General features: G+C 40.3%; 2 pseudogenes; both read left to right on the top strand.

The window, feature by feature from the left end:
• Positions 1-775: 775 nt before the first annotated feature.
• LOC124962834 (probable mitochondrial glutathione transporter SLC25A39) lies at positions 776-2,646 on the top strand (annotated as a pseudogene).
• Positions 2,647-4,487: 1,841 nt separating this feature from the next.
• On the top strand, positions 4,488-21,333 carry LOC124962835 (STAM-binding protein-like; annotated as a pseudogene).
• Positions 21,334-22,707: the final 1,374 nt, after the last annotated feature.

A 22,707-nucleotide genomic window follows, 5' to 3' on the forward strand; every position in this document is an offset into this window, starting at 1 on the left:
ATTTAGCAGTTTTTTCCATGTTGAATGTAGGCTTAAACAAAATCCATGTTCAAAATATTTCTAACTTTGTCCTCAATAGCTATAAAGATATTTTCATGTCATATTAAAATTGTTCTGATATCCCAAAATACCATCTACATTTATCTCTACTTCAGAATCATGGTATAGTATTACTAAACCAATGACTAGATCCTATTATGTAATGTGTTAATAAATTCATTCACATTTGGTTATACATAAAGCTGAAAGTACTGGGACTTTAACTGTGATTGAAAATAGGTTTATGGGGCTGGGTAGAAAGGTGTGGGGACTGTATCTCATCATTATATTGGTACCAAGGGAAGCATGGTTCATGTGTTGGAAAATCAAACTAGCACAGAAGAATGTTTTGTAAATCTCTTTCCCTGGAAAGCCTTTCTTCCAAGGTGTGAAGTGTTGGCCTAAATCTTTCTCTCCCTTTGCAGAACAAGGAAGTGGAAGAATTTGCTGGGAACATGGTTATCAAGCAAGAGCAAGAACAGCAAAGACAGAGGACAGCATAGCAGCAGCAATAGCTGGAACAGGAACAGTTCCATGCCTTTGAGGAAGTGATCCAGAACCAGGAACTAGAAAAAGTGTGACTGAAAATTGTACAGGAATTTGGAAAGGTGGACCCTGGCCTAGGAGGCCACTGGTGTGTGACTTAGAAAAACCCTCCTTGGATGTGTTCCCCACCTCACCTGTGTCATCCAAACAGCTTTCAGACTGTAACACAACAGCAAGGCCAGCTAGGCCAATGGGGGTGGACACGTCCTTGAAACCTGCAGCACTGAGCAGCTCTGAAAGTAGTGAGTCTGTTTGCTGTTGTCCTCCCATTTTTGCTGCCACAGTATCATTTTGGGGGATTCAGCTTAGGAGGGCCTCTGTCATACCCCTTACCAGTCTTTGATAACACAACCCCTTGGATAAGGACTGCCATAGTGTGTCCTGTCACACTGGCTCTCTATTGTAAGAGGCCTTTGTTTAAAACATACAATTTACCTGAAGCCAGGTCAGTTTCCTGAAAAGTTGGTACTATCCCTGAAAGTTTTTAAAGTCATCCAGAGATTGAAAATGATCAGTGAATTAGAGAGCAACATTGACTTTTTGTAACAAATAACCTAAAATGTACAGAAACTATGGTGCAATTCAATGACTGAATTTTAAAAAAGAAAAAGAAAAAACAGGGTACTGCTTGCCCTGAAAGCATTCCTGATTCTTAAGGCACTTGGTCAAGGTGAACCTCATGTGATAACTCAGTTCAACCATCAAAACTCCCGGCAGTCTTACCTCCTGTCACCAATAATGGCAATCAAGAAAATAGGAATGGGGTTAAACGATGAGTATATCTTGATCATTAGAGGAATTTGTGGAAGGCAGGAATTGACTTTCAAGTAGTCACTTAAAGTCGTTTTTGGAGTTTCCCAGCCCTCCTTGTGTGAAGCGGGCGAGCGCTCAGGCACCCTGCACTGGCTTCAGAGCCACTATGGGCCCACTGGGCCCCTGGCACTCCGACGAGTGAGCACCAGCTTAGAGCCAGGATTGACCAAGATGGCTGACTAGACCTTGGGGACGTTAGCCCTCTCCAACAAATGATGGCCTCGGGGGCTGGGGATTTGGTCGTCTCCCTCTTAATGACACCACTGGATGTGGTGAAGGTCCACTTGAAGTCTCAGTGGCCCTCAATTCCAGTGAGCTGATGCCTCCCTTCAGACTCTGGAGCATCTCCTACAGCAGATCGCACTCCTCTCTCCAATCCACAGGGAAGTGCCTCCCATACTGCAATGGTGTCCTGGAGCCCCTGTACCTATGTTCAAATGGTACCCACTGTACCACATGGTTTCATGATCCTACCCACTTCACTGGCACTCTGAATACTTTTGTGAAGATTGTGAGACATGAGGGCACCAGGACCCTGTGGAGTGGCCTCCCAGTCACCCTGGTGATGACTGTGCCAGCTACCGCCATCTACTTCACTGCCTATGACCACCTCAAGGTCTTCCTCTGTGGGCAAGTCCTGACTTCTGACCTCTATGCACCCATGGTTGCTGTGCACTGGCTCACTTGGGCACTGCGACAGTGATCGGTCCCCTGGAACTTGTGCGGACAAAGCTGCAGGCTCAGCATGTATCATACCGTGAGCTAAGCACCTGTGTCTGGGTTGCAGCGGCTCAGGGTGGCTGGTGCTCACTGTGGCCAGGCTGGGGCCCCACAGCTCTTCGAGATGTACCCTTCTCAGCTCTGTACTGGTTCAACTATGAGCTGGTGAAGAGATGACTGAATAGGCCCAGACCAAAGGACCAGACGTCTGTGGGCATTAGCTTCGCAGCTGGCGGCATCTCAGGGACGGTGGCTGCCATCTTGACTCTACCCTGTGATGTGGTGAAGATGCAGCGCCAGGTTGCAAGGGGGGCTGTAGAGGCTGTGGGAGTGAAGCCCCACCAGTTCACTCCACCTGGGTGGTGCTTTGGAGAATACGGGCTGAATCAGGTACCAAGGGACTCTTTGCAAGTTTTCTCAGGAGGATCATCAAGATTGCCCCCTCCTGTGCTACCATGATCAGCACCTTACGAGTTTGGCAAAAGCTTCTTCCAGAGGCTCAACCAGGAAAAGCCTCGGGGCCATTAAATGGGGCCAGGAAATGGACTCTTAGCTCTTCTGTGGACGGGGGGCAGGAGGAGACTGAGTCAAGTGCCTTTTCCTCAGCACTCAGGGAAGGGGCCACCTTTCCCTCTTCTCCAACCAAGAGCCCCAGGTAGGGCTGTCCCTCAACCCTGCGTAATCCAGGCCTTCCTTAGACCCAGTTTGCTTTCTGTTGCTCCCACTTTCTAAGATCATCCTTTTCCCACCCTTAAGTTCAAGACCAAATCTGATAATTGCCTGCCTCCTGTGTTCCCTTTGTGTTTGTCTGTAGCTGGGCCCCCAGGAGCCAAGAACCCCTGGGCTCAGCTTAGTCTCCCTGTCCTGTTCATGCTCTAAAAATTAAAAAAAAAAAGTCAGCTTTGATGGAAATCCATTTACAAGTAAGAAGGGAAGGAGGCTGGGCTGTGAGGTCTGAGATTTTGACACCCATCCCCATTTACCAGGCACCCTTATCTCCCACTACTGTTCCTTCCTACATATTCTTAGTTCAGGGAAATTGATCTGTCAAGTTCCCAGAACATTCCCTCCACTGCCTTATCCAATGAGGTTTGTTAACATTTGCCTTCTACATAGATTCTGTTTCTGCCTTCCCTGCTTTTCTGGAAGCCTTTCCACTTCCTCTCCCTTTAATCAGATTGATTCGGTTCTCTATAAAACTCACAGAGCTCTTTTGATCTGTGATACAAGTTAGATCATTTATCAGACTGTGTAGTTATTTGTCAATAACTTGATTTTCACTTCCTGCAAGTGAGGACCTGAGTCTTGTTCGAGTCTGATTCACATTTGTGTTCCCTGTGGGCTGAGCACAGTGTCTACTTGTTATACACTTAATAGGTAAATTTACTGAATTAAAAGGAAAGGACTGTGCCAAACATTAATTCCTCATCTGTAGATGTCATCATCAGACTGCTGATTCACAGTGCATCTCATGGTCTGACTTTGTCACCTCTCTGGCAGTTCAGACCTTGCTGTAGAACGTCCAGAAAATAATGTATTTTAAAACTTTTTTATTATTAAAATATGACTGTGAATGTGCTTCCTAAGCTTAGCTTGCTGGCTTTCACAGAGGGTTTCTCCTCGGTGTTCAGGAACTGGGTCCATCCTTGGCATCCTGAAGTAGTTTTAGAATTTCTTTGTTAATGCATATTTAGTGAGACCAGACTTTTGTTATTTTAGGGGGTTGGGCTTGGGATTTAAACATTCTTCTCAAGACTAAACTCAGAAGGAAATAACTACCTAAGTCATTTTCCATTATGAAGACTATATTATTTTATGCCTCCTTGAAAGTCATACTCTAACATTCTTATGAGTTCAAACAGAGATGAGAAATAAAATGTTCAGTTGAAAGGGGAGGTTATATTTTAAACCTTCTTTTTAGATTGTGGCAGAGAATTTCTATATATCTTAGAAATGTTTTGGAAAGGAGTAGTTTACCCTTGTCTGACCTTGAATAAGTAAAGTCTACTCTTTTCTTAAAGTATCGAGAACATGAACTAAAAGTGCAAAGTTTCCTATAAATCACATACAGATGAGACCCAAGGCACAATTCATCCTTCTCCAGCTGGGAGCTGGAAATGAATAAGTTACATGCTTCCAAAATACAATGGTGGAACCGGTGTAGGACATGCAGTCCCATTCCAAATGGGAGAAATAAATGAAGAACTGAGTGACTGGAGCAGGCTTGGTAGTGCATGACTATGATCCCACTACAAGGGAGGTTGAGGTGGAAGGATTCCCAAGTTCAAGGCCAGCTTGGGCAACATATAAACCAAGAATGGGAAAACAACATTAAGTCTTAATGTTGGAGAACAATCTCTTTTGATTCCATGTACTGCATCCTGGGTACACTAGTACAAGGGTTAAACCCCCAAGACCTCATACAGCCCATTTCTATATTTTCTGCTGAGCTCAGTTCACTCAGAGCTCTCATGAGTTGGGGTCTTATGCCCAATTTGTTCAGAATGGAATCATGGGCTGACGGCTCTCTGGTTCTGGGTCTTGAAGCACTGCCCCACTCCTCTAATGCCAAGGCACTGCCCCAAGAGGGCCTCTCTTTGGTGACTCTGCTCCTATGACACGTCTCTGAACAGGCCCTCAGACTGTCTGCAACATATTTTGAAACCTAGGTAGAGACCACATGGCCCCACAGCTCTTAGGGGAATTGGCTTATATGAATATGGAGGCTGAGAAGTCCACAAAATATTTTTGCTAGATGAACACCCTGGAATGCTGGTCATGTGGCTCAGTCCACATCCAAAATCTTCAGAACCAGGGCAGCTCATGGCACAATTCTCAGTTTCAGTCCAAATACCTTAGAATCCAGGAGCCAGTGGTGCAAGTCTTAGAGTCCAAAGTCTAGAAACCCAGTCCTGATTTCCAAAGGCAGAAAAAGAATGCCTGTGTTGTGATTCTGTCTGGGTCCTAGCTGACTGCATAGTGCCCACCCATATTGATGGCAGATCTTCCCCACTCAGTCTGGAGGACCACACATCAGTTTCCTTTAGAAAACCTCTGAAAGTCACACCCAGAAATAACTCTTTACCATGTATGTATTCCTTAATGCAGTCAAGCTGACACATAAAATTGACCATAATACCTCCAAATCAGCTGTGGCCATAGGCTGGAGAATAGATTTTATGACAGTTTTTTGATGACATTAGAATGAGATGCTCACTCAATGTCTGAAGTTGGGGGGATTCCAGTGACTTAGGATTGCTCTCCCAATGCTACCAACTGTGAGCTCTGCTTGGAATGATTCAGCCTCATGGTCTCTGACACTTCCTTTCACCATTACAATTCCTACAGTTGACAGACTGCACCATGTAGTGGTGCCCAGGAAATTCTGTCCTCAGTTTCTTCAGTTAGCCAATGCCAACACTGCTCAGGGAGTAGAAACATGTGGAATTCTCTTTGAGATACTGGTAAAAAAGAAAAGAAGAGGAAAAAAAAAAGAAAAACAACAAAAACTCAAACTCGTTCCTGAAGTGAGACTTTCCTTTTCTTGACCCCCATGACTCTCAGAGAAGATGTTCAGGGTCAGTTTCTCTTTGCATGAAATCCTCCACAGATGCAAACATGGACTGTACAGTATAGTCCCATTAGATCTTTAGACTCTGTATTTGGTTGCTTTTCAGATTCCCTTGAATTGAACTGATTATTATTATAGTCAGAAATACCAAACTCTAAACGTAGAGGAAGAGCTAGTCACTACCTATACTACCATGTTCTGAGCACCTACTCTTTGGTAGGGCCTAGAAATATAAAATATTTGTAATACAAATAGTTTATGTTCACAAAAAGTGTCCAATCAAGTTGGAGATGGGAAATATGCAATAAAGATACATAGCGTTCTGAGTCTATGTATGACATAAGCACTAGGAATTTTGAGGAAGGAAAGAGCACTGAATGCAGGCACTTAGAGAACCCATTACTAACTGCTGGATGAATTCATGAATGAAGTGGAACAGACGTAGCCAGAGTTTAATGAAGGACTTAACAGTGAGAGGAAAACTGCTTTAGACATGAGCAAAGGAAGGGAAATGCTACTCCACTTGGAGATTTTCAGGAACCACGAATACAATGCAACAGGACTGCGGCGTTTACCCAAGCTGGGCATCAGAGGAAGGTTAAGGGATGGTCACAGCATCTCTGGTTATGACCAGCACCCAGTAATGCACATTAGTAGACAAGGGGGTGAAACACTGAGGTGAGGGATTCTGGGAACACAGAAGAGACTCATGCTGTGGTGGGAAGTAATGTTGCTTGTATAGATATTGGACTTTCCACAGTAAGGTTGTAGGAGTGCACAAGAATTGTGACAATCTGTTTTCTTCTTTGCAGATGAGGAATGAATTTACCATTATCCACAGTCTCATCTCCAAGCAAAGTGCTGGTATGATTATTGCAACACAGAGAAAGAACTTTTCCTCATACAGGATCAGCAGGGTCTCATCAACCTGGGCGGGATTCATGTAAGCAAATCTCAGCTCTCTGAGGGCTCATCTCTTCTCTGTTTGTGTTATGAACACTGCTTGTTTCTTGTTTTCAACGGATTGTACATAGGTTATTTATGGTGTTCCTCTCCTTTGGATACAGTTCCTAGTATACTTGAGTGCTTGTAATAAGAAATCGGCAACCTGAATCAAAACCTCTGGCAGTGGTGTTAGGTCCAGCTAATGTGCATCCTCTAAACAGAAAATGGAATTCTCACTTAGTTACACCTCTATTACATTCTGGTAGCAACACTAATGTGGAAAAAAACAGATGAGTCTTTCTGTCTCAGTCACAGCAGATCACTTCCACTGGAACAGCTTCAAAACTTCCCTCCACTCTTACAAAACATCCATTGCTTAGAGCTGCATTCTCAGATGGGCTCAGTGCTGAACAACTCTCTGCTACATTACTATGTTAACTGTGACAGAGATGAGTCAATGTCACTGAGGCTCTGTTACTAGTTCAGTCAAACATTACAAGAAGACTGTATTGGGTAAAACAGGAATAATTTTGAACATGGATAAGACTTTACCAACTTCCTGGAAACGATCATCAGGGTACAATGCTTCCTACACAAGGGGTTTTACTCCTGTGAAGCATTCCAGTATGAGCGGCTTCTTCTCCTGGATGGCCTCTGTTGTTGGTCACAATTCCTTCAGCTTGTGAGCTGGATTCCTTTTGTCATTTCTCAGAGGTGAAGCCTATTCTTTTTGACCATCTAGCACAGCTCTTCTTTACATGAACCACGTCTTTCAAGTGTAGTGTTCTTCAGAGTCTGAAAGAGGTGCTGCAAAATTGGCTGCTGGGGCTTTCTGTGGACACTGGCAGGAATCCTCTGGCAAGCAGTCCTCTGGAGACAAGTTTGGGTGGATCCATGAACTCTATGTCTAAAGTGATTCACTATAAAGGATGGTTGTGTACTACTGCACTGTTTGGAGAGTAACAGTACTTTCTTGCTGCAGTTCAGTTTGGATTTGTATGAGAATTGTGTAACAGATATGTAAATTATAACCTTCCATTAGTGGTATTATTTGCTCCTGGGATGTTCTATTCTGTACTCTTCTGTCTGGATACCAGTAAACTGAACCAGTTCTGAAACAGTACACACAGGTAATGTAAAAATTTGATGCTGCCAAGAAAAATGACTTGTTACAAAAGGCAAAATCAGAGTTCAATTTCAGGAGCAAGACATATCAATACATTTATCACTAATTGACAACAGTTGGTTGCCTGTGGACATACAAACCCTTTGAGAAAGGAACATAGATTGACCACCAAATCTGAGAAAGAGGTGGAGTAGTGGAGTACAAAAACAGGCTAAATTTAGTCTAATACCCTTCTCTATTAAGCTATGCTCTTCCTTTTGCCTGCAGGAAAGCCCAGAAGGAGATGAGCTCTACTCGGGGGAAGAAATGGAACTGGTATTTGGAGTATTTATTCTCAGAGGTTGTTACAAGGTGTGAAACATTTCATAGGAAGTAATATTCATCATTCTTCTGTGCCATGGTCAGAGATGGCCCTTTATCAGAGAGCAAAATCACCACAATAAATATTAAATGAATGTTGACATACAAAGTGAACACATCAGACTAAGTTCCTTCCTCAAAGGTAGAGAGGCCAAGTAGCTCAACTTTTGTTTCCGTATTCATTTCAGTAGCAGACTGCATTCAAGGAGTATTCAGAAGGGCCTCCTGTCGGTGGCCCAAGCAGGCATTGGTGTGGGCAACTATCTTTCATCATTTAAATTTTTAGCTTACTGGTGAAAAAGGACCTCTTCATCCTCCTCTGCCCTCCACTAATTATACGTGAAGAGACACATCTGCTTTGTGCTGGGAGTTTTCAAATTTTTCTAAACTATGAGCTACACTGACAATGAGAGCAGGTAATATATAATGCTAGTTAATCCACAGACATACTTTTGCATACTCTGCTGTCTCTGTGAAACCTCTGTGGATATTGACATTTTTTCTTATGTGAACAAGAGCAGAAGTGCCAACTTCATAGGATACAACACATATGAGTCTAAGGGCCCTGAGTAGCTGATGGTCTCCTGGGCTGTCACTGATAGGAAATTGTTGAGGGAAGGAAGGAGAAGGATGGGGGGGAATCAAGACATTTCTGTTCATACTGATATAGTTTCATTAAACTATTTTATTTGTGTGTTATGTGTATGTATATACATAATTTTAAAATGTTCAGGTCTATGTAAACTAACTGCAACTTTACTTTGAGAAGGAATTCTGAAGCTTTTTATGAATTTCCTATTAACTAAACTAAGATATTGAAAATATAAATTTTGGAGGGCTGAGGTTGTAGCTCAGTGGTAGAGAGCTCGCCTAGCATGTGTAAGGCACTGAGATCAATTTTATGCAGTGCAAATAAATAAATAAATAATGTCCATCAACAACTAAAAAATAATATTAAAAATATGAATTTTTCTCTAGGGTTACTGAATAACCCTGCTACTCTTAATAAAATTCATATTGTTTTAGAGGAATGAAGCTGAATTTATCCTTGCATTGAAGAGTAGTGTAAGAACCCAGAAACCACTCTGGACATGGGAACTCATGTAAGAGGGTTTATTAAGCAAACAGAGTGTCTCTCTGCAGGGTAAGAGAGAATACGAGAGGAAATGAGAAAGGGCATGCGCAACAGAGAATGTGAAAAGTGCTGCACGATTTTCTTAATATGTTTTTGGATACAGTTTGCCAATATTTTGTTAAGGATATTTGCATCTATATTCATCAAGGATATTGGTCTAAAATTTTTTTTCCTTGATGTGTCTTTTCCTGGTTTGGGTATGAGGGTGATATTAGCTTCATAGAATGAGTTCGGTAGGGTACCCTCCTTTTCTATTTCCTGGAATACTTTGAGAAGTATCAGAATGGGATCTTCTTTGAAGGTGTTGTAGAACTCGGCTGAGAATCTGTCTAGTCCTGGGCTTTTCTTGGATGGTAGGTTTTCAATGGCTTCTTCTATTTCATTGCTTGATATTGATCTGTTTAAATTGTGTATGTCCTCCTGGTTCAGTTTGGGAGGAGCATATGTCTCTAGAAATTTGTCAATGTCTTTGGTAGTTTCTATTTTGTTGGAATACAGGTTTTCAAAGTAGCTTCTCATTATGTTCTGTATCTCAGTGGTGTCTGTCATGATATTTCCTTTTGCATCATGTATTTTAGTAATTTGAGTCTTCTCTCTCCTTCTCTTTGTTAGTGTGGCTAAGGGTTTGTCTATTTTGTTTACTTTCTCAAAGAACCAACTTTTTGTTTTGTCAATTTTTTGAATTGTTTCTTTGGTTTCAATTTCATTGATTTCAGCTCTGATTTTAATTATTTCCTGTTTTCTACTAACTTTTGCTGTCATTCTGTTCTTTTTCTAGGGCTTTGAGCTGTAATGTTAGGTCATTTAGTTGTTGACTTTTCATTCTTTTCTTTTTTTTTTTTTTTTTTATTTATTTATTTATTTTTTTTTTACGTTTACATAGGGTAATGATGTTTATTATATTTTTCCCCTCCCCCCCACCCCTCCCACCCCTCCCACCCCTCTTTTCCCTCTACACAGTCCTTCTTTCCTTCATTCTTACTGCTCTCCTTAGCCTAACTCTAAACCTAACCCTAAACCTAATGCTAGCCCGTCCCACCCCCCATTATATGTCCTCATCCGCTTATCAGCGAGATCATTCGTCCTTTAGTTTTTTGAGATTGGCTTATCTCACTTAGCATGATATTCTCCAATTTCGACCATTTGCCTACAAATGCCATAATTTTATCATTCTTCATTGCGGAGTAATATTCCATTGTATAAATATGCCACAGTTTCTTTATCCATTCATCAACTGAAGGACATCTAGGTTGGTTCCACAATCTGGCTATGGTGAATTGAGCAGCAATGAACATTGATGTGGCTGTATCTCTGTAGTATGCTGCTTTTAAGTCCTTTGGGTATAGGCCAAGGAGTGGGATAGCTGGGTCAAATGGTGTTTCCATTCCAAGCTTTCTGAGGAATCTCCACACTGCTTTCCAGAGTGGTTGCACTAATTTGCAACCCCACCAGCAATGTATGAGTGTTCCTTTTTCACCACATCCTCGCCAACACCTATTGTTGCTTGTATTCTTGATAATCGCCATTCTAATTGGGGTGAGATGAAATCTTAGGGTAGTTTTGATTTGCATTTCCCTTATTACTAGGGATGTTGAACATTTTTTCATATATCTGGTGATTACTTGTACATCTTCTTCTGTGAAGTGTCTGTTCATTTCCTTAGCCCATTTGTTGATTGGATTATTTGTATTCTTCGTGTAGAGTTTTTTGAGTTCTTTATAGATTCTGGAAATTAGCGCTCTATCTGAGGTATGGTTGGCAAAGATATTCTCCCACTCTGTAGGCTCTCTCTTCACATTTCTGATAGTTTCCTTTGCTGACAGAAAGCTTTTTAGTTTGAATCTATCCCAGTTGTTTATTCTTGCTTTTATTTCTTGTGCTATGGGAGTCCTGTTAAGGAAATCTGATCCTGAGCCAACAAGTTGAAGATTTGGACCTACTTTTTCTTCTATAAGATGCAGGGTCTCTGGTCTGATTCCGAGGTCCTTGATCCATTTTGAGTTGAGTTTTGTGTAGGGTGCGAGATAGGGGTTTAGTTTCATTCTATTGCATATAGTTTTCCAGTTTTCCCAGCACCATTTGTTGAAGAGGCTATCTTTTCTCCATTGCATATTGTTGGAACCTTTGTCTAGTATGAGAAAATTGTATTTATTTGGGTTTGTGTCCATGTCCTCTATTCTGTACCATTGATCTACCTGTCTATTTTGGTACCAATACCATGCCGTTTTTGTTACTATTGCTTTGTAGTAGAGTTGAAGATCTGGTATTGCAATACCCCCTGCTTCGCTCTTGCTACTGAGGATTGCTTTAGCTATTCTAGGTTTTTTATTCTTCCAGATGAATTTCATAATTGCTTGCTCTATTTCTGCGAGGTACATCATTGGGATTTTAATTGGAATTGCATTGAATCTGTATAGAACTTTAGGTAGTATAGCCATTTTGACGATATTAATTCTGCCTATCCAGGAACATGGGAGATCTTTCCATCTTCTAAGGTTTTCTTGAATTTCTTTCTTTAGTGTTCTGTAGTTCTCATTGTAGAGGTCTTTCACCTCTTTTGTGAGATTGATTCCCAAGTATTTTATTTTCTTCGATGCTATTGTGAATGGGGTAGTTTTCCTAATTTCTCTTTCTGAAGATTCATCACTTATGTATAAAAATGCATTGGATTTATGAGCATTGATCTTGTAACCTGCTACTTTACTGAATTCACTTATGAGTTCTAAAAGTTTTCTGGTGGAATTTCCAGGTTCCTCTAAATATATAATCATGTCATCAGCGAACAGGGATAGTTTGAGTTCTTCTTTTCCTATTCGTATCCCTTTAATTTCTTTGGTTTGTCTGATTGCTCTGGCTAGAGTCTCAAGGACGATGTTGAATAGAAGCGGTGAAAGAGGGCATCCCTGCCTTGTTCCAGTTTTTAGGGGGAACGCTTTCAGTTTTTCACCATTTAGAATGATATTAGCCATGGGCTTAGCGTAGATGGCCTTTATAATGTTTAGGAATGTTCCCATTACCCCAATTTTTTCTAGTGTTTTGAGCATGAAGGGATGCTGTATTTTATCAAATGCTTTTTCTGCATCTATTGAAATAATCATGTGATTCTTAACTTTAAGTCTGTTGATATGGTGAATGACATTTATTGATTTCCGAATGTTGAACCAACCTTGCATCCCTGGGATAAAACCCACTTGATCGTGGTGCACTATCTTTTTAATATATATTTGTATGCGATTTGCTAAAATTTTGTTGAGAATTTTTGCATCGATGTTCATTAAGGATATTGGTCTGAAATTTTCTTTCCTTGATGTGTCTCTGTCTGGTTTAGGTATCAGGGTGATATTGGCTTCATAGAACGAGTTTGGTAGGGTTCCCTCCTCTTCTATTTCATGGAATAGTTTGAGGAGTATTGGAATGAGCTCTTCTTTAAAGGTTTTGTAGAACTCGGCTGAGAACCCATCTGGTCCTGGACTTTTCTTTGTTGGTAGGCTTTTGATGACCTCTTCTATTTCATTGCTTGAAATAGGTTTATTTAAGTTGTGTATGTCCTCCTCGTTCAGTTTAGGTAGTTCATATGTCTCTAGAAATTTGTTGATGTCTTCAAGGTTTTCTGTTTTGTTGGAGTATAGATTTTCGAAATAGCTTCTAATTATGTTTTGTATTTCACTCGTGTCTGTTGTGATATTTCCTTGTTCATTCCGAATTTTAGTATTTTGAGTTTTCTCCCTCTTTCTCTTTGTTAGTGTGGCTAAGGGTTTATCAATTTTATTTATTTTTTCAAAGAACCAACTATTTATTTTATTAATTTTTCCGATTGTTTCTTTTGTTTCGATTTCGTTGATTTCGGCTCTGATTTTAACTATTTCCTGTCTTCTACTACTTTTGGTATTGGTCTGCTCTTCTTTTTCTAGTGCTTTGAGCTGTAGTGTTAACTCGTTTATTTGTTGATTTCTACTTCTTTTTTTGAATGCACCCCATGAAATAAATCTTCCTCTAAGTACTGCTTTCATAGTGTCCCAGAGATTTTGATATGATGTGTCTTTGTTCTCGTTTACTTCTAAGAATTTTTTTATTTCCCTCCTGATGTCTTCTGTTATCCATTCATCATATAATAGTGTATTATTTAGTCTCCAGGTATTGGAGAAGTTTCTGTTTTTTATTCTGTCATTTATTTCTAATTTCAATCCATTATGATCTGATAGAGTACAAGGTAGTATCTCTATCTTCTTGTATTTACTAACAGTAGCTTTGTGGCATAAAATATGGTCTATTTTAGAGAAGGATCCATGTGCTGCTGAGAAGAAAGTGTATTCATTCTGTGTTGGATGGTATATTCTATATATGTCCGTTAAGTCTAAATTGCTGATTGTGTTGTTGAGATCTATAGTTTCTTTATTCAATTTTGTTTGGACGATCTATCCAGTGGTGAGAGAGGTGTGTTAAAATCGCCTAGTATTATTGTGTTGTGGTCTATTTGGTTTCTGGAATTGAGAAGGATTTGTTTGACGTACGTGGATGAGCCAATGTTCGGGGCATAGATATTTATGATTGTTATGTCTTGCTGATTTATGCTTCCCTTAAGCAGCATGTAATGTCCTTCTTTATCCCTTCTGACTAGTTTTGGTTTGAAGTCCACATTATCTGAGATGAGGATGGATACTCCAGCTTTTTTGCTGTGTCCGTGTGCATGGTATGTTTTTCCCCATCCTTTCACCTTTAGTCTATGGGTGTCTCTTTCTATGAGATGAGTCTCTTGCAGGCAGCATATTGTTGGATTTTTCTTTTTAATCCAATCTGCCAGTCTGTGTCTTTTGATTGATGAATTCAGGCCATTAACATTCAGGGTTATTATTGTGATATGATTTGTATTCCCAGTCAATTGACTCATATTTGTTTTTGACATGATTTGGTTTCTCCTTTATTTGGCTATTCCTTTAGGCTAGCGCCTCCTGTTGCTGATTTGCATCGTTGTTTTTCATCTCTTCCTCATGGAATATTTTGCTGAGAATGTTCTGTAATGCTGGCTTTCTTTTTGTAAATTCCTTTAGCTTTTGTTTATCATGGAAGGATCTTATTTCATCGTCAAATTTGAAGGTAAGTTTTGCTGGGTATAAGATTCTTGGTTGGCATCCATTTTCTTTCAGGGCTTGGTATATGTTGTTCCAGGCCCTTCTAGCTTTTAGAGTCTGGATTGAAAAATCTGCTGATATTCTTATTGGTTTCCCTCTGAATGTAATTTGATTCTTTTCTCTCGCGGCCTTTAAAATTCTGTCTTTATTTTGTATGTTAGGTATTTTCATAATAATGTGCCTTGGTGTGGGTCTGTTGTAATTTTGTATGTTTGGAGTTCTATAAGCCTCTTGTACTTGGTTTTCCATTTCGTTCTTCAGATTTGGGAAATTTTCTGTTATTATTTCATTGAATAGATTGTTCATTCCTTTGGTTTGTTTCTCTAAGCCTTCCTCAATCCCAATAATTCTCAAATTTGGCCTTTTCATGATATCCCATAGTTCTTGGAGATTCTGTTCATGATTTCTTACCATCTTCTCTGTTTGTTCCACTTTGTTTTCAAGGTTAAATATTTTGTCTTCAATGTCTGAGGTTCTGTCTTCCAGGTGTTCTATCCTATTGGTTATGCTTTCTATAGAGTTTTTAACTTGGTTTATTGTTTCCTTCATTTCAAGGATTTCAGTTTGGTTTTTTTTTCAGTATCTCTAACTCTTTATTGAAATGATCTCTTGCTTCCCGTATTTGGTCTTTTAACTGTTGATTGGTGCGATCATTTAATGCCTGCATTTGCTCTTTCATCTCCTCCTTCAATGCCTGCATTTGCTCTTTCATCTCCTCATTAGCTTCCCTGATCGTTTTAATTACGTACATTCTGAACTCCCTTTCTGACATTTCTTCTGCTGTGCTGTCATTGGGTTTTATTGATGTAGTATCTAGGTTTGTTTGGGACATTTTCTTCCCTTGTTTTCTCATAATGGTCAGCTGTCAGTGGGACCCTGAGATATTGCAGTTTTCCACTATTGGCTTATAGTGTCCCAGTAGATTTCCAGTGTATCACCTCCCAGCCTTCAGTAGCCTGATGTCTTGGAGGAATCTGATAAAGCAGCTCATTCGAAGAATACTGCCCCTATCCCCCTACTGGTTCCACGTTTTGGAACTGGCTCTGTGCGGAAATGCTCTCACTGTGGGCCTGCACCGTGCAGCTGGCCGTGTGGGAAGAGCCCACTGCCGGAGTGTGGAAGACTACCTTGGGAAGACTCAAGCTGCCCTGCCCGGCTCTGCTAAGCCACCTCTATCTGGGCCTGCCACCCGGGCTGAGCTTTACCCAGTGGGCAGACTCACCCGTGGCTCCACTTCAGTCCGAGTCTCTCAATGCCTCCCCTTCTTAACTCCTGGGTTGTGGAGTGACCGGGGGTGCAGTCTCCCTCTAGGCCGCCATCTTGGATCGCCCCGTGAAGAGAGCCCGCAGCCGGAGTGGGCAGAGCCGCCTGAAGAGGTCTCCGGCTGCCCTGCCCTTATCCCTGAGGCTGACTGCAGATCGAGGCTCTCCGCTGGTTCTTTGCAGGAGTACACTGCACTGCAGGGGCTCCGGGACTCGGAGCCTGCTCTGTTCAGACAGGCTCTCACTAGCGGGCCAGTTCCGTTCAGAGAACCTGGAGAAGCTGGCTGTGTGGGCGGGGCCCACCGCCGGAGTGCGCAGGACTGCCTGTGGATGACTCTAGCTGTCCTGCCCGGCTCCGATAAGCCACCTCTATCTGGGCCTGCCACCCGGGCTGAGCTTTACCCAGTGGGCAGACTCACCCGTGGCTCCACTTCAGTCCGAGTCTCTCAATGCCTCCCCTTCTTAACTCCTGGATTGTGGAGCGACCGGAGGTGCAGTCTCCCTCTAGGCCGCCATCTTGGATCCCTTTTCATTCTTTTCTGGAATGCACTCCATGCAAGGAATTATCCTCTTAGTACCGCTTTCATAGTGTCCCAGAGATTTTGATATATTGTACTATCGTTCTCATTGACCTCTAAGAATTTCTTAATCTCCTCCCTGATGTTTTTGTTATCCATGTTTCATTCAATAGCATATTATTTAGTCTCCAGGTGTTGGAGTAATTTCTGTTTTTTATTTTGTCATTGATTTCTACTCTCAGTCCATTATGATCTGATAGAACACAAGGCAGTATCTCTCTTTTTTTGCATTTCCTAAGGGCTGCTTGGTGGCATAACCCATGGTCTATTTTCGAGAAGGTTCCATGTGCTGCTGAGAAGAAAGTGAATCCGCTCGTTGATGGATGGAATATTCTATATATGTCTATTAAGTCTAGGTTATTGATTGTGTTATTGAGTTCTATGGTTTCTTTGGTTGGATTTTGTTTGGAAGATCTATCTAGTGGTGACAGAAGTGCGTTGAAGTCACCCAGAATGATTGTGTTGTGGTCTATGTGATTCTTGAAATTGAGAAGGATTTGTTTGATGTACAGGGATGCACCATTGTTTGGGGCATAAATATTTACAATCGTTATGTCTTCCTCATTTATTGTTGGGTCTTTCTTTTTAATCCATTCTGCCAGTCTATGTCTTTTGATTGATGAGTTTAGACCATTAACTTTCAGTGTTATTTTTGAGATATGATTTGTAGTTCCAGTCATTTGGTTTATTTTTGGTTTTTAAGTTGGCTTGGTTTCTCCTTTGAGTGGTTTTTTCTCTAAGGTAGTTCCTCCCTTTGCTAACCTACATTGTTGTTTTTCATTTCCTCCTCATGGAATATTTTGTTGAGAACATTATGTAGTGCAGGCTTTCTCTTTGTAAATTCTTTTAACTTTTGTTTATCATGGAAGGATTTTATTTCATCTTCAAATCTGAAGGTTAGTTTTGCTGGTATAGGATTCTTGGTTGGCAACCATTTTCTTTCAGAGCTTGAAATATTTTGTTGCAGGCCCTTCTAGCTTTTAGAGTCTGGGTTGAGAAGTCGGCTGCTATCCGTATTGGTCTCCCCCTATATGTAATCTGATGCTTTTCTCTTGCGGTCTTCAAAATCCTATCTTTATTTTGAATGTTAGGCATTTTCATTATAATGTGTCTTGGTGTGGATCTGTTGTGATTCTGTGCATTTGGTGTTCTGTAAGCCTCTTGTATTTGATTTTCCATTTCATTCCTCAGGTTTGGGAAATTTTCTGATATTATTTCATTGAATAGGTTGTTCATTCCTTTGGTTTGTATCTCTGTGCCTTCCTCAATCCCAATAATTCTTAAATTTGTTCTTTTCATGATGTCCCATAGTTCTTGGAGATTCTGTTTATGATTTCTTACCATCTTCTCTGCTTGGGCATCTTTATTTTCAAGATGAAATATTTTGTCTTCATTGTCTGAGGTTCTGTCTTCCAAGTGGTCTAGTCTTTTGGTGATGCGTTCTATTGAGTTTTTTATTTGATTTACTGTCTCCTTCATTTCAAGGATTTCCATTTGTTTTTTTTTTTTTTTTTTTTTTTTTTTTTTGAGAATCTCTATCTCTTTGTTGAAGTGATCTTTTGCTTCCTGCAGGTGCTCTGTCAGCTTATTGGTATTATCATTCATTGCCTGCATTTGCTCTCTTATCTCATCCTTTGCTTCGTGAATCATCTTAATCATGTATAATCTGAAGTCCTTTTCTGACATTTCTTCTAACATACTATCATTGGATTCTATTACTATGGAATCTAGATTTGTTTGGATCATTTTCTTCCCTTGTTTTTTCATGTTGTTCATGTATCTTCCCCTCTAGCAGTGCAGATCTGGGGTAATGCAGATTTCCCCCTCTAGGCTTATAGTGGCCCTATAGGTTTCTAAAACCCTTTCTTTAAGGGGAGATCAATATTAGCAGTGCCTAAATCAGACACTATGCAATCCTAGACCAAATAGCCCCTATGGGGACAATAACAAAATTGTCATAATAAACAAAATGAGTTCAAATATTATCTTCGGTAAAACAGACAGGTTTGCAATAAGTTCTGCAGTTTCTAATGGAGGACAAAGAGGATGCAGAGGGATGTAGAATGTGGCTGTTAATGGGTAAGAAAAGAATATACAGAAGTTCTAGAAAATAGAAAGTGTGAGAGTGTAATCAAAAGAAATCGGATGTTAGCATGCAAAAAAGGGAGAAAGAGACTCTGAGGGAACAGGTAAACAAAAGGAAAAGAAAGCAAGAAAAGTAAAGAAATAAAAACTTAATTTTTTTTAAAAAGGAGAAAAAATAAAATCTACTGTATAACAGTCATATACTAGTGAAACCTCCCAGTGTTCAGTAGCCTGATGTATGAGAGATACCTTACAATGAGCTTCAAGTCTCCAGCAGGCGTCGCAGGATGGGATTTGCACCACCCAAAGATCGGAGCTAAGGCTTCCAGGATTATCCAAGATGGCTGCTGTGGCTTTGAAATGTGTTGGCAAATGGGGAGCTGCAGCTAAGGGGTGGACGTGGTCAGCTGGAGGTCCTGGAGATGGGATGCAGTTGGTCCTGCAGGGGTCCTGGAGGTCCAGTGTGTTTGGTGTGGTTGTGGTATCCTGGAGGCTGGTTGCAATTGGTTGGTCTGGGGTCCTGGTGATAAGGCGCAGTCAGTTGGTCTGGGGGTCCTGGCGGCAGGGAGCAGTCAGTCGATGTGAGGGCCCCAGAGGCAAGGAGTGATCAGTTGGGTTGAGTGATCCTGGAGACAGGGCTCAGTCAGTCGGGCCAGGGGTCCTATGGGGTCTGGTTGTTGTCCTGAAATCAATTTCTATTTTGTCCACGTTGGGTTGGAGATGCTGAATAGACAACTGGATTTCAGGGTATAATTTAGGGCTTGAAATTTAATCTGGGAGTCATCAGGGAATATCCATGGCATTACATGAAATCACGTAATGCAGCTGGAAATGAGAAAATGGAAAAGCATCCAGCCCTGGGGTCTTCCAATATTACAGAGTAAAGAACAGGAATAACAAAAGACTGAGAAGTACTTACAAAAGTACTAGAAATATACTAAAATGAGGAGATTGCTATGCTGGAAGCCAGGTAACACGAGGGTTTCAGAAAGTTGGGAATATTTCCATTTGTTCTTATAAATGAGAAGAAGCTCAAATATTTGATCTCATAAAGAGAGTAGAATAGTGATTAGTACAGTCTGGGCGAGTTGGGGAATTGAGTTTCAAGAGAGGATAATTTATAGGTATACAGGTGCAGTTGTGGGGAATATACTAATGTTTGATAGCACTGTAGGGTAACTGTGTTTGACAACAATGAACTGCACATTTCAAAATGGATCCAACTTCCGGGGATATGGTTCAGTGATAGAGCACTTTAGGACTGTGTGTTAGGCAGTGGGTTCGATTCTCTGCACTGCATATAAATAAAATAAAGGACCATGTACAACAAAAAGTACACATATATTTTCTTTAAAAAAGAAAAAAAACCCAAAAAATTGAATGTTGTCTGAAAGATAATATATATATATATATATATATTTGAGATGTAATATGCCAATTACCCATTTTACATTGTGTATATATATATATATATATGTGTGTGTGTGTATGTGTGTGTATTGAAATAGCACACTCTACACCATAAATATATACAATTATATATCAATTAAAATGTTTTAAGTCAAATAAAAAAATGCAGTTCCTCAAAAATAAGGAGAAGAAAAAAGTAAGTGAACTATGTAGTCACCATGTTGTATAAGAAATCTTTTAACAATAACAAAAGAAATTATGGGTCTCTTCACATACTTGTATTGCATTTACTTGTTTACAATGCTGGAAAGAAATATCCTTACATTTTGTGAACTTCAAGTGTACCCCTCATGATTGTAAACAGCTTTTACTTGAAAAGGATTTCGGGGTCAGCTTTGAGACGGTCCAATATGGCCATATCTTTCTTCGTGCACCACACATGACTGTCCCTGCTCACCAAGAGTTCTCTGGCTCCTTTCTCTTCTTAGTCTCATCCCATGCAGATCTCCTTTCTCTCCAGTGTTGACCTACACACTCACTGTTCCTACCAGATGATGCTACCAGAGTCAATAACTAGTGTCTGCTCCCCCAAGTTTCAGGAGTGAGTACACAGGACTTGGTTCTGGGTGTTATAGGGAGGCAGGAGCAAAGAAAGTCTCAGAACAACAGGTCTTTATACTTGAGACTTGTTCTTTAGAAAATATAGAGATTGTAGCTGCTCTCCAAAATGCTTCTTGAAATCCCCATTCTGGTAAACCTATGATGCTTGTTTTAAAAGATATATAAGCAATAGTTTTTTTGCTTTTCTAAGAGAAGCCAGGTGCAGTGACCCATATCTGAAATCCCAGCAACAAGGGAGGCTACCACAGGAGGATAGATCCTCAGCAACTTAGTGGGACCCTAACTCAAAAAGATAAAAACAAACAACCAAAAAAAAAAAAAAAAAAAACAGGGCTGGGTATGTAGGTCTGTACTAAAGTGCCCCTGGGTTCCATTCCCAGTATCAAAAAATTAAAATAAAAATAAATTTTAAAAAGTCCACCAGAAATTTAGAGTATTTGACTTGAAGAAAAGGGAGTTCCAAGAGTTCAATGTTGTGTTAAAGAATTTCAAATTTATGATAAGCGGGTGGAGCTCAGTGGAAAAGCACTTCCATGCATGTGTGAGGCCATGGGTACCATCCCTGGTACCACACATGCAGACAAACAGAAGTTCTAAGTCAAACTCATGATATCAGTGTTAGCTCTTTTTCATTCCAAATACTGTTATTTACTATGAGTTCTCCCAGAAAAACCAATGTGGTTGCACTGATGAATCATTCTGTAACTGTGCTTCATTCAATAGATAAGACTCTTGTAAACCAGCGTACTATAGAAGCTGTCTTAACAGCTTAGTTGTACTGTGTGTGAGAGTGCATGCCTGGTCTTGTGTCAGTGTGTGAGAGAGAGAGGCTGAGGAACACCTTTGCTTGCCTCTGAATCTGCCTTTTCTTATTTGAGAACTGGATTCTTTAAATTAACTGACCATGGACTAGAGGAGATTTCTTCATGTCGCCAGAAAGGATTTCATCCACACAGCAAGGATCCACCTGTTTTGTATATACATCCGGTGTAGAAGAAATTGAAGCTGTACTTCAGGCAAGGAGGACAGGCAGAGCTGATGAAGTACATTGTTCTGCCTGGCCCACATGGAAGATCTACCTTGTTACTTGTCTTTCCAAATCTCTGTAATAAGGACAGACATGGGAAGCAGTGTGAGATGGGAATAGATTTGATTCTGTGCTCTACCACTGATTCACTCTATGTTTTTGAGGTTACTTCCCTACCTGGACCTCATCTTTCTGATCAGTAAACTGAGGATAATAATAAAACATATTTATAGGCTTATTGCAAGGATTAAAGGAAGTAGGGGCTAGAAGTGAACCTTATTAGTACAACATGTGTTCAGCATGCATAAGGCCCTGAATTCAATCCCCAGCAACACGTGCACAAAAGAAGTAATTTGCAGGAAGTACCTAATACAGTAGCTGGGTAATGAAACCTTACTTTTGTTCTTTATTGTTTTCATCTGCTATGCCTATACTTTGGCAAGAGGTTTGAATGCAATGGAAAAAAGCACCTAAGATAGGTTAATTAAGTATACTTGACCTGGAATTTTGCTCAGATAGAGGGTAAGTGAAAAGCCTATAGCTCAGGAGTTAATTGGAAAGTATCTGCATAAACTGAAGCTTTTACATTATAAACACCCACAAACATAATTTCACAGAAAAAGCCAAAGAACATTTTCAGCCTGGTAGCAATGCATATCTCTAGCACTCAGATAGTAGTCTCAAAGTATCATTCCCACTAAAAGGAATCTAAGTACATTGATTCATGCTGGGGCTCAAAATGAACAAGATGACCCCTGGAACATTTTTATACAAATAGCAAAAATAGTGAACAAAGATTCCAAAATTTTGTTTTGAAATGTCTCAGTCACCAAACTGAGATGCTCCAAACATCAAAGACAGGGCTTCAACTTGTACCTCAGTAACAACAACAAAAAAAAGGCATGAAGTTCATAATGATATAAAAAGGAAATTAATTAAACAAAATCCTACTATTTCAACTCACTGTGCAAATTTATACAAAAGGAAAGAATCATGCCTACACAACTGGGCCTCCAGTTGATAAGGGGAAACCTGTCTTTATAGAAAAATCCACAGATAATAAAAGAAGAAAGAATTATTGACCTTTCTATTTTTTGAAGTCTCAAAAGAATTGATGGACCAATCATCAAGAACTGCTAACATGAGAGAAAGAGATAACCACTCATTTATAAGCTTCCTCGGAGAAGAACAAATACAATGTCACTTCTGAAACACTTTTGCCACAAAAAGAGAGAGAGAGAGAGAGAGACAGAGAGACAGAAAAAACAAGTCTGAATATGAACAAGCTAGATCCAAGTACCAGTTTGCAGACAGTAAAGGACTAGAAAAAAACATTAACA

This window comes from Sciurus carolinensis, chromosome 13, assembly GCF_902686445.1.
Source record: "Sciurus carolinensis chromosome 13, mSciCar1.2, whole genome shotgun sequence".
Taxonomy (NCBI): Eukaryota; Metazoa; Chordata; class Mammalia; order Rodentia; family Sciuridae; genus Sciurus; species Sciurus carolinensis.